This window comes from Chiroxiphia lanceolata, chromosome 11 (genome assembly GCF_009829145.1).
Source record: "Chiroxiphia lanceolata isolate bChiLan1 chromosome 11, bChiLan1.pri, whole genome shotgun sequence".
In the NCBI taxonomy this organism is placed as follows: Eukaryota; Metazoa; Chordata; class Aves; order Passeriformes; family Pipridae; genus Chiroxiphia; species Chiroxiphia lanceolata.
The window spans coordinates 12,121,856-12,133,456 of record NC_045647.1 but is presented as its reverse complement, the minus strand read 5'-3'; positions in this window follow the sequence as shown (position 1 = coordinate 12,133,456).

The following is an 11,601-nucleotide window of genomic DNA, read 5'->3' as shown; positions in this document are numbered from 1 at the left end:
ATATTCTGCACACAAGACGAAAAGCCCTGAGCTGGGCAATCCAGTGAAAGGGAGCCCTGTCAGCCCGCCTGTCAACTCTGCCGCAGATTTTTCAAACCTAATTAAAATGATCTTTAATTTTTTTTCTTCTGCTTTTAAAGAAACACATTTTTCATATTTTTTTAATTTATTTTTTTTTCTGCTTTAGTTTTTAATCAGCCTGATTTCCTGCATTGAGCCAGCCAGGAGGGAAAGTGAAAGGGAGACTCGCACAGGCATCCAGGGCTGGAAAACAGGAGGACGGGTGGCTGTTCAGGCAGCAAAGCCTTCGCTGCAGCTCAACACGCACCCGCTGTTTACTCACATGTGAGATCAGCCCTAACAGGAAGAACAAGGTACCAAATTCTGTCCCTGCCTGTTTCCTGCCACGTTCGGGGGAATGGGACCTTTCGGGCTCTTTGTAAATAAACAGGAGCGCATCAAAGGGACACCTGACTGCTGCACCCATTTTCAGCAAAACTAGAACAACTTACAGGCACTTAAATTTTTGGCTGACAGCTCAGACCAAAAGGGCCTTTACTGCCCTGGGATTAGCAGCTCTGATGCTTTGGAGCCGATAGAGGAAACCAGTTTGCAAATCCTGAAACAGGAGCTTTATAGGAAAGCTTGAGCCACCGATTAATTTTGCTCACATCTATGCCTTGCCCCTGCAGGGCCCTGCCAATCCCTCTCCCTCACTGGGTTCATTGTTTATATGTGTGAAGTTATTTGGATGGGCTGATCTCAGCAAAGTGGTCTGTAGAGTCCTGCAGCAAAACGGGAGGTTGCTGAGATGGAGGCGGCAGCACAGAGTAGAGCAAGTCATTAGGACTAATAACCAACATGATAAAACGGGCATAAATAGGGATAAAGAGATTTAAAACAAGAAACTAATGCTGAAGAGGAGGTTGGGTCAACAGCTATATAAACACACACTTCCCCTCCCACCTCCCCTGCTCTAGTGTCTCCAAGAAACATATTTGCTTACTTAAACAACCATTTTTTTCAGCCTAGTTTCCTAGAGAAACGACTCTTTTGTGATCGTGCTGTGGGTGTGTCTGTCTCTCTCCCTAATAAAACTTGTGAACTCCCTGGTGAATTTCAATAAAGTTTGCCAGAAGGGCAGAGTCCTCAAAGAAACTAACTGCTTGTGAGTCTTCCTGGGGCTGGGTAGACAAGAGAACACAGCCCACGCTGAGACAAAGGATGCAGCATGCGCGCACTTGATATTAAACATCAGAGCATCCAACCTTGAGCTGCCTCATATGTTTCCCTGCAGGAAGCCATGTTTCACTGAATCGCCCTAAGTGCACTGTAGAAACGGCATAATTTGAGCTGAGAATTTAAAATTGTGATGACTGACAGCCCCTCCTTCTGAGAAATTGTGTCAGTGCAGAAAGGAGTCCCAGCCAGGTAAAATGAGGTGCCTGCAAGCACAGGGTAGCACCAGCACAGCTCTCCAGGTACCCAAGCAGCCCTTCCTGCACCAAAGCCACCTCTTGGGCACTAAGGGGATCCAAGGCCAGGAGCAGGGAAGGGGTCACCTTCTGCTCTATACAACATCTCAGCTGCAGTGTCTTTCCTGCTACCTGGGCAAGCAGAAACAGAGGTGGGAGCAGTCCAGCTACCATGGGAGTCGGCGACTTGTAAACTGAGAGCAAGTGACCCGGGATCAGCCAGAGGGAAGGACGTTGTCACAAGGTCAGTCTCCTACATCATCAATTTTCAGCCTCAACTTGCACTTTAAAAGCAGGTTGGGAAAGGCCTGCTGCAGATGCCTCTCTCCCATGCAAGGGCACGGGATGCTCCTGGTTGGGGTGGGAGCACAGAAGTGACCTGGGAGCTGCCATGCTCCAACAGAGCTCAGGTACTGATGGGGAAGAGAGCTTGAAAAGCACAGTGGGGTAAACTAAGAGTCCCAACCAGGGCTGCTCAGTGCCAGCACAAGCAAGTGTCCTGATTAAGAGGGTCTCTCTTTCTCCAAGTTGGTTTTACAATGGTCTAGTGCAGCCAGATTTAGGATGCACTAAATGAAGGAAAAAAGCCAAAGGAGTTACCAAAGGTTTGGATGTGGCCATGAGCTCCTGTTCTCCAAGACGAAGGAGATGACAGAAGAGAAACAAAAAGGATGTTTCAAATGGGGAGGATCTCGATTTTAACAGTCTTAACCCCGCTCCCACAATCTATTTCACTGTGATGCCCTGGCACTTCTTTCCTCTCATCAACCCCTTACTATCTCACTAGAAACACCCTCTCATCTGCTGAAAAAAATAAAGCATCTCCTGGAGCAACAAAACCCCTCAGCCAGAGCTAAAGGAAGCCTGTCAGGTTTTACCCTATGATTGCTCAGGGTAAATGTGACCATTTGTGTCACATTTGACCTTTGTGTCTCACAGAAGAGATGAAATCGAGACTTGCGCAAGGCGCTGCAGGGAAGGTGGGTTTGCCCTCCCAGTGACCAAGCCGGGATCTTGAGTGCCTGGGAATCATGTCCGTAGGGGAATAGATGAAGCTGGCATTTTTGGGACCCTGTGACTGGCTGTCCAGCTAGTAATTTAGCAAAGGGTGAGCAGATAATTTCCTGTTGGACTGGTCTGTTGGAAGGGCCTTTCCCCTCCGGGGAGCTGGTGGCTACTCAGCCAAGCCTGAAGGCACACTGGAGCAAAGCGTGCTCCCTCCTTTTATAGCGGGGCTGCTTTCCCTGCGTTGCCGTCATCCCTGGGGTGAGCAGAGCCGTAAGACATTTGAGGCTCTCCCCCGCAGAGGGTAAAAAGTCAAAAGGGTATTAAGCTGTCAGATTGGGGCAATTTATGTGTATAAACAGAGCCCTGTTTTGCTGATTTACACCCTGATAGCACATGGCCCACAGGTAACGAATGCAGCACATCCCCACATCTGCCAGTGGAAGCAGTTTGGATTGACTGACCCATAAAACTGCAAGGCCTGAAGTTATCTGGCTTCACATCTACATGTACACACGCAAACAGCCACAGCCAGCAAGTGCTCATGGAGTAACACGATATAAGCAATAAACGCTTTCCCCCAGCAAAAGTTAGGGGAGAGATTAGATAAGGCAGCTAAAACAAACTTTAACCACCACAGTGGGAGCTCAGCTGGCCTGTCCTTTTACTTGGCTTAATAAGCCACAGTGTAGGGAGCCCTCACCCCACAGTGCCCATTTCCCAAAGGGTGCAGGTGGCCCAAATTAGCCCAGCACATCATGCCCACTCTCTGTGAAAGCACCCTTATCCTCATCATTATTAGAGAGCTGTGCCTCCCTCCCAAGCTCAGAATCCAGTTAAATCTTGCCTCCCACTGAGGAAGGGCCCCAAAACATTTTTTCTCCTTTGGGAATGCTCCTTTCAGGAGCCAGAGAGGTGGCTGGCCTCTGTGGGCATCGGGGAGATAGAAGAAGCTCTGGTGCCATTGCTCCCCTCCCAGGTAGTGCAATACAGCTCCCTCCATTGCATAACCAAACCCTACTCCCTCCCACCTTTCCAGGGAAAATCACATTGCAACTGACCTAGGAACTCTATCCTTCCCCCTTCAATGACATCAAGAAAGCAGAATGCCCCCTGACCACTGACACCTGAGGATGGGACTGACGGACACGCAGACGGGTGCCTGCTCCCAACATATACCACAGGGCAGCGTTTGCTTCCCATCATTGCAATTCGTGCCTTGACATCGCCATGCCGCTGCAGGGACGTGAGCAGCCGCTGCATTCCCCTTCTGCCCAGCAGACTTCAGTGTCAATTGCATGCTTTGGGCAAAAATAACAATTGGAAAAACTAATTGCATTTATCATGTTGGCGACTCAGCCAGCTACATAAGAATGTTACATAGCAAAACCACAGAATTCAGCCTGTTTCCACACAGGCAGCAGAACAATGACTGGCAGGAGTCCCCTGACATCAGACGCTCATCTTTAACTCAAGCAATTCTTCCACCAACATCTCCAATCCAACAACCTGAGATGCCACAGCAGTCCAGCCTGCAGGTGACCCTGAAGCTGATGGAGATACCACCGGCCAGAGGACAACTTCCAACAACAACTAAGCAGGCAAGAACACCACAACAGACTTATTCAACTATTTTGTCTCTGGAGGCTTGGAAAGATATAGGATTAAACTTCTCCAATGATGCCATGATTCACAGGAAATTAAACTTCCCATGCTTGGGGCAGCAGTGATGGGTGACAGATTATGGAAGAAGCAAATGATGGCTCTTCCAGTGTCACCACAGACTCCACAGATAGGTGAATTGCAGCTGTGTCTCTTAATGTAACTTTCCATCCTGCACAGCACTGCATGCTATTTCAGTTTAGACTTTCCTTCTCTGCTTAGCCTGCTAACTCTGCTCAGCCTGCTAACTCTGCTCAGCCTGCTAACTCTGCTCCTGTGTAACCTGGTCACTATGTTTGCACTACTTTCTTGCACAACTCATCTCATTAGAACGTGCTTCTAACTTGCTTTGCTAATTTGAAGAGGGATTTAAGACAACGCAATTCCCGTCTCAAAGACTCCAAGTACAAAAACCAACTGAGAACCCAATGTTTTGAAAGGCTCCATCTCTTCTAACCAAAGGCTGCCACAAAAATCCTGCCTACTCTTTTGGACTGTAGCTACTGGGCAGCCACTCTGAAAGTTATATTTGTTCCAGGGTAGATTGGATCCAAGTATAAACCAGCTCACCAAAACAGAGTCTGCCCAAGTAGCAATCAAACCCTGTTCCTCTGCATGGAGCTGGGTGCATGGTCACTTCATCAAACAGAAGAGACAAGATGGGGCAGGAATCAGAAGAGCAATGCTGCCCCTTTTGGATGCAGTGCCCAGCCAGATGGATTAGCCAAAACATGAATTTGTTCCCCAAAGCCTTGTAAGCAAATGCAAGTTAAAATAGGACCCTCTCAGATTCAGTGTTCAATGTGTTCTGACTCCATGGTGTGTAAATTATGTCAGTTGTAGACTCCCTTGGACCTCATTGTGTTGGCATAAAACATCCAACTGAATTTGCCTGGGGTATTCTTCTGCTCACAGGATATAAACAGTTGGCAGTAACTGATTTGCCACTTGTCAATGCATTCTCTTAGCCTGATCCTGCAAAACTAAAATGCATTAGCCTAAGCTACCTTCAAGCTGCAGTAAAGCCATCCCTGGCAATAGCCTGTTCCTTGAACTTGAAAAAACTTGAACTGCTTTAGCTCTTGTTTAACAAACAACTTAAATACATAGGAATGCCAGTGCAACCACACTTAAATCAGTCCTAAATGTCGATTCATGGCATAAATACAGGTTATGATGGACATCCTTGTCCTCCAGGTCTTCCTGTGCTAGCTGACGGTATGACCCCAAGATTCTCATTGCCACTTCCCCAGAGAGGTTGCCACCCTACAATCCCACCGATGGATATAAATTTATGAAGCTGAGATGAACAATAACCAGTTGGTTGGAAAGGCTGGGGGCAAGGCAACATTTCAGCTAGTGCAGCTACTTACATAATGAACACCTATCTAAAGCCTTGCAGTTGCAACCAGCACCACCTACAGCAGTTTTAAATTAATTCTGAGATGTTCATCCAGGAAGTTGTACTACATTAGTTTAAAAATACTTCAGGGGGTGGGGGTGGTGTTCACCTTTGTGTACAGACTAGGATAAAAAGTGTCTAAGAACTGTCAGGTGAAGCTCTACCTCCCCCAAGCCATTGGCACTTTTGATACCAACTTCAACATAAGCAGGGCTTCAACTTTTACTTACGTGCAGGTGTCAGTCACCAATCTGGCTATGCCAGTGTAGCAGTGCTGGTTTAATCCTGCTGGGATACTGGTACCCTGTATGCAGGTATGCCATGGGTTACCGAGCTGGGCCAAAGATCTCAAACAACACAAGTTAACTCCTGATGAGGCTGACTCCTTGAAGCCTTTTTTCCATCTGGCTGCCTTCACACTCAGATTCCAGGTGCTGCACAGGGGTCTGTCAGAAAAAAAACCAAACAAACTACTTCACTTCCCACATCTGCAAACTGGAGCCAACTCTGCCCTCAACTTTGCTCTGGTGGCTCAACACACGGGGTCAGCTCAGGGCTTTGCCACTCTTTCAGAACTTTCCTGGTCTTTCTGAACCCTCTCTAACATTTTGATGCTTTTACTCATACAGCAGCACTGCCATTAGAGGCAAATAAATTAGAGACCCTTTTATGTTTTTCTGTCTCCAAGTGTCCTCCCGCTCAGCTGCAGCCCAGCACTGGGACATCCATTCAGCTGATTTTGGCCAGTGAAGAAGCTTTCCCAAAAGCTTTCTCAGGATCCTCCTTCCTAGAGTCCAGTGTCTTACAACAGCAGCTTTTATTCTTTGTTCTTGCATTCACCTGAATCACCATATTTGTTGTTTTCTTGAGCCTGGCTCCCCAGGCGCTCTATATTCCTCCCTATCAGTGATCCCCCTCTTCATTATTTACCATTTTCTTGCTTGTCACATCATCAACAGACCACAGCAGTGGTGATTTTACATTTTCTTCCATGTCATTGATAAAGATATTAAAAGCAAGAATACTGGAGGGACTTCGCTACAGACACAGCTGGCAGATGATTTACAGTTACATTTGGAGACCTGTCAGGGAGCCAGGTTTTAATCCATTTAATGCACACCCTCTTGATTTTATACTGCTCTAGATCCTTAATCAAAATGTCATGTGGTACCCCATCAAATGTCTCACAGAAGTCTTGTACATTACTATCACTTTTATCAACTAAACCAAATAGAGACATCACATTCTATTTTCCATGAACTCATGCTGATTGGCATTAATTACAATTTTCTTCCTTTAATTGCTCATGGACTCCCACAAACAAGGACTAACTTGTACCACCCAGTGCACTGCTAACAGCATCCCTCTGACTCATCCTTGGCCACAGACCACGTGTATTTGAGAGCAGCACTCCTGTAAAACCTGAAGCTGGAGCTGGGCATAAGCAAAGTTGGCCACTGTCTGAAGTGGCAAAATATGGGGACCATGGGAACAATCACGGTCCTGCTGAAGGCTTTGCCTCTTCCAGGTTGCTGGAAGAGCAGGTGAGCTGCTCATCTTGGACACTAAAGAAAGGCTGTGAAGAATGGCTCTGTCAGACAGGTGAACTGACCATCACCATTCTTTGAGACAGCACTGATCCACACTGAAATTACCTCCCCAGGTGTGGTCAGGAGAGTCTTTTTCATGGTAGAATGGGTGATACAAAATGTTTCTATCATTAAAGAGACTAAAGCTATTTATTTAGCACACAGGTGAGACTGAAGCAAACTTCTAGCAATATCATAGCAGGTATTATCTTGCTATCACAACTGTTTGGTTTTGTTTCTTGAAGGTTGGAAATAATTCATTAGCTCATGCCTGAGTCAATGCCTTGGTTCTTTCAACTCTCCAAGTAAAGTTTAGGAAGCAGTCCCACAGCACCTACCCATGATACTGACATGTGTATGACCCTGGGTTATTTCCTTTTCATCCTTTAACTCTGCAAATCATTGTCTAAGTGTTCCAAGTGGAAGTAATTCTTCACCGAGAAACTACAGAGAATAAAAGGAAACAAGAATTTTTCTTCAAACATCCAGATAATATCAGTTTTCATTTTGATGTAGTTTTGGTATTTTTCAAAAATCTGGAGCAGAACAAAAGGATTGGCTTAACTCTAATTTTTTTTTTTCATGGAGGCACTTTTTTTTTCCTTTTAGTGATTTAAATAAAACTGAAGGAAATTTCTAGGAATAAATATTTCATGTTTTGCAGGAGAAGGACGGATAATAAAAGCTGAGGACCTTCCAACACAATAGCATGGGCACATCAAGATGAAATCACTAAACATTTCAGCATCACTAAAACAGCATTTGTTTATTTCCTACAGATATCCTAGCTGATGGATTTTTCTGATCACCAGTCCTGGATAGTTACTTCCAGAATTCAGCTGCAGCTTATCTCATTTTGAGTGTGCAATTTCTTGTAAAGAATAGAAAAGAAAACCTCATTACTACCACAACAAGTAATTCCCATAACAAGACCTGCTCATGAAATAGAAGTACCTGATGTAACCACCCAGAAAGCCCTCCTGAAGCTTGAGTTTAGCAGTCCCATACCTCCAAGCATCAGAAGCAGATGAGGGTAGGGGACTTAGAACTGCAACTCCTCAGACAGGACCATTCTCTGTGATTTTTTTCCTTTTTCCAGTTGTCCAACATTGAAGAAAATGACTGTGCTGGACAGTAGAGATGTTTCCCTGCTCAGTGCTGATTATACACAGGCTCTTCTCTGTCCCAGGGAACAACACAGCAGACAGTTTTCAGCTGTAAGAGACTCTCTGCCTTGCATTTTTCATTTTTCCTCTGTTTAAGGCGAAATCTTGGCAGAACGTGCTGGAAAAACACAAAGGATATTGTAATGTTGGGGTTAATGGCTACACTGCTGAAAACTTCTCAGAGCCTTTGACTTATCTCATTAGCAAGCCAGAGAGCTGCTTTGGCATTAGATGTCACCTATGCATTTGGAACAATCCCCAACATCAATAAATCTCAGCAAACATCCCTTCACTGCAACCCAAGAGCCTGTAAGGGTGCTAATCCCTGGCCAACATTCACTTGGCTAAATTATTTTTAAAAGATGATGCAGCTAATACTCCTTATTCCAGAGAATCCTGCATTGTTTTCCTTGCAAATTGCTCCTCCAAAAGGATAAAAGCTACAGCTTCTCACTTTCCACTCCGAAGTAACCCTTCTCGGCTGGAGCAGCAGCCTGTGAACTTCCCCAGGAAAAGTGAGATGCATCTGGTGAGTCACATCCCACGGCTGGAGTGGCGGTCTGGGGGCCGTGTCTGTGTCTAACCCCCCACTACTCTTTGTGCCGTGCCTTGTCTTTATGGCTGTATCCCTCCTGGATTTGGACGTCCCTCCCGCCGGTGGGGCTGGGGGAGCAGGAGCAAGGCCATGCAGGAGTCAGCGGCATTGAAGGGCTCTGCGCTGGCAGAACAATGGGTTTGCTCCAGGCAGAGCTACTGACTTTTAACAGCTCTTTGCCAGTAACCCCATACGGGATTGCATCATGGAAAATCCTAGTGGAAAGCCAGGAACAAAGGAAAGATGTCAGGCTGCTTTTAAAAGGGACTTGTTCTCGGGGCAGAGGAAGCCCTTTGGTGACCAGGGTGGGAGGTTCAGCCAGAGGAACCTGGGCTCCCTTAAAGACGAGAGGCAAATCTGGAGACATACACCAGACGGGAGATGTGAGAAAAGGGCAATGCTCAGGAGGTGACGGCTTCGCCTCGCTCTGCAGCGTTCCTGCATTGTCTAGGGATGAAGTGTGTGTGTCTGTGTGGAAAAAATTCCTATGCAGACGTGTTCCTTTATTGAATTGTCCCCATGGTCCCCAAAGAGTCCAGAGTGCCCATCAGGACAGAGGATGCAACTATGCCCACAAGCTACTGAACTCTCATCTCTGATCCAACATCCCCAGAAAGGGAGCCAGGCAAGGAACATGTCCCTGAAAGCCAGGGCTGGGGACACTGCCTGGACTTTCTCCAGGCTTGGCTAGCTGAAAAGCACCCAGAGCTGGTTTTATAATCCATGACAAGAAATTTTGGACAAGAGACACGCTGTTTTTCAATAGAGAATCACAGCGAAAGGTACAAACAGCGTCACCGCTCCATTTCTGAGGGGATCAAAACTGTAAGTGGTATCACAATGCAAGCCCAATAAGAAAATTTTTGATGGGTGATTACAAAAGCAACACTGCTTCTGTAAGTAAAGAAGAGCCATGAGTGCTCATGAGAAGAAGGAAAACTCCCAAGGAGAGCCCAGCAAAGACACCCTACGCTGCCCAACCATAGGCTCACTTTGGCTCTGATGTGATATCTAACTTGAAAAAGGTCTGCTTCTTGTCTGTCTTTCTTATTTTAAACCAGTCTTTAACCCTCCAGGGACAGCATGTGGAAGGGTAGTGCAGAGCAGGTGTTTGAGAGGCTCTGCTTCCTACTTCCATGTTCCACTGAAAACATCCCATTTTTCATTGGCAACACAAGGACAACCCCACCAGCCAGTGCAATATGTTTAGATCACATGGCAAAAGAAAAGGCACTTAGGTACCATGCACAGAAAAGAAGCAGCAGAGGTTGTAAGAAAGCCTGGAAAAACAGCATATTTGCATTCTCATTAGCTATACATAAAATAGCTAGGAAGACTTCTTTTGGCAATACAGCTAGCCATTGACTTGCTCACTTGGCTGACAGACTGATGCCAAGGAGCAGCAAAGCAAAGCAAAAGAGCTGGCCTCGAACCAAGGGATTTTGTAGAGCTCTCATTTTGCATTCATTGCCCCTAGTCCAGGGGTCTTAAGAGCTGCCAGTTTTAGGGCATGAGCTGGAAACTGGATTGCAGAAGGAACTCTTCCCTATTTGCGTACAGGCGTCTCTGCCTTTCCTTTCCACTCCATCCTTGGCTAAACAGCACAGATTTTGGACAGAAAATCCCTCCCAAACTCCAATGCTCCCACGCTTGTGAGTGTACAGGGCTGGCTGGCTGGCTGGAGCAGGGAGTGGAGCAGGGCTGGCCCTGCTCTGGCAGCACGGTCATACCCGCAGTTCCCGGCCAGCTCTCACCGCTGCTGGCTGGCGATGGCTCTGCCACAGCTCCTCATCACAAAAGGCTCACTCTCCACTCAGCCAGTGGTGCTGGACACCGCTCCAGGCTGCCCCAGTCTTGGCAGTACTGGCAGTGCTGCTGGATGATAAATAACTAAAAGCGCAGCTCAGTCAGCTGAGAGCCCTAGCACTTGTTGGACATCTCAATCACCTTGTTCCAGTTGTCTCCAAAAACGACAGCTCCAGCAAGAGAAGCACACCCCTCTCCTGCCTGTACCACACACCACGCTCAGGGACACCACTGCCCACTGCAAACACCATGGAGCAGTCTATCACAGAGGGTGAGGGGACTGGGGATATCACTGCTTTTCCATTGTTGTGGCATTATGTGGGACTTTGCTTGGAAAGGTTTGCTACTATAGGTTGCCCTGAGAAATCTTGATGAGAAATTGGAAAAGAGTGAATCACATGTCAGCTGTGAACAGAAACCCTTCTCCTGGCAGCTTCATTTAAGGCTTGGAGGTGGTTACACATCTCAAACCTTTTTCCCCCACCATCATTTCAAGTAAATGGCTTAAATTTGGTCTGCCTGCATTCACACGCTTTTATGTTTGCTTTACCAATAATATTCTAACAAAGGCATTTACTGTCAGGAACATTTACCAAAATGGCAAATAATAGAGACCTCATAAACACAGCAATTCAGACCAGAATCTGGTTCTGAAAGTCACGTACTAGTATTTAAGAGAAGAAACAATGCCGTGTGAACATTCACCCAAGCCAAAGCCACCAGCACAGCTGAGATTTCAACCATTCACTAGTAACGGGTTCATTATCAAGATATATTGCCTGAATTATTCCTAGATGTTATTCAGAGAATTATTTCAAATAATTAATATATGTAAGAAAATTACTGGCTCTGAAAAGAAGAATTGAACTTGTCACATTAGAGTGGAATAAATGCTCTGCAA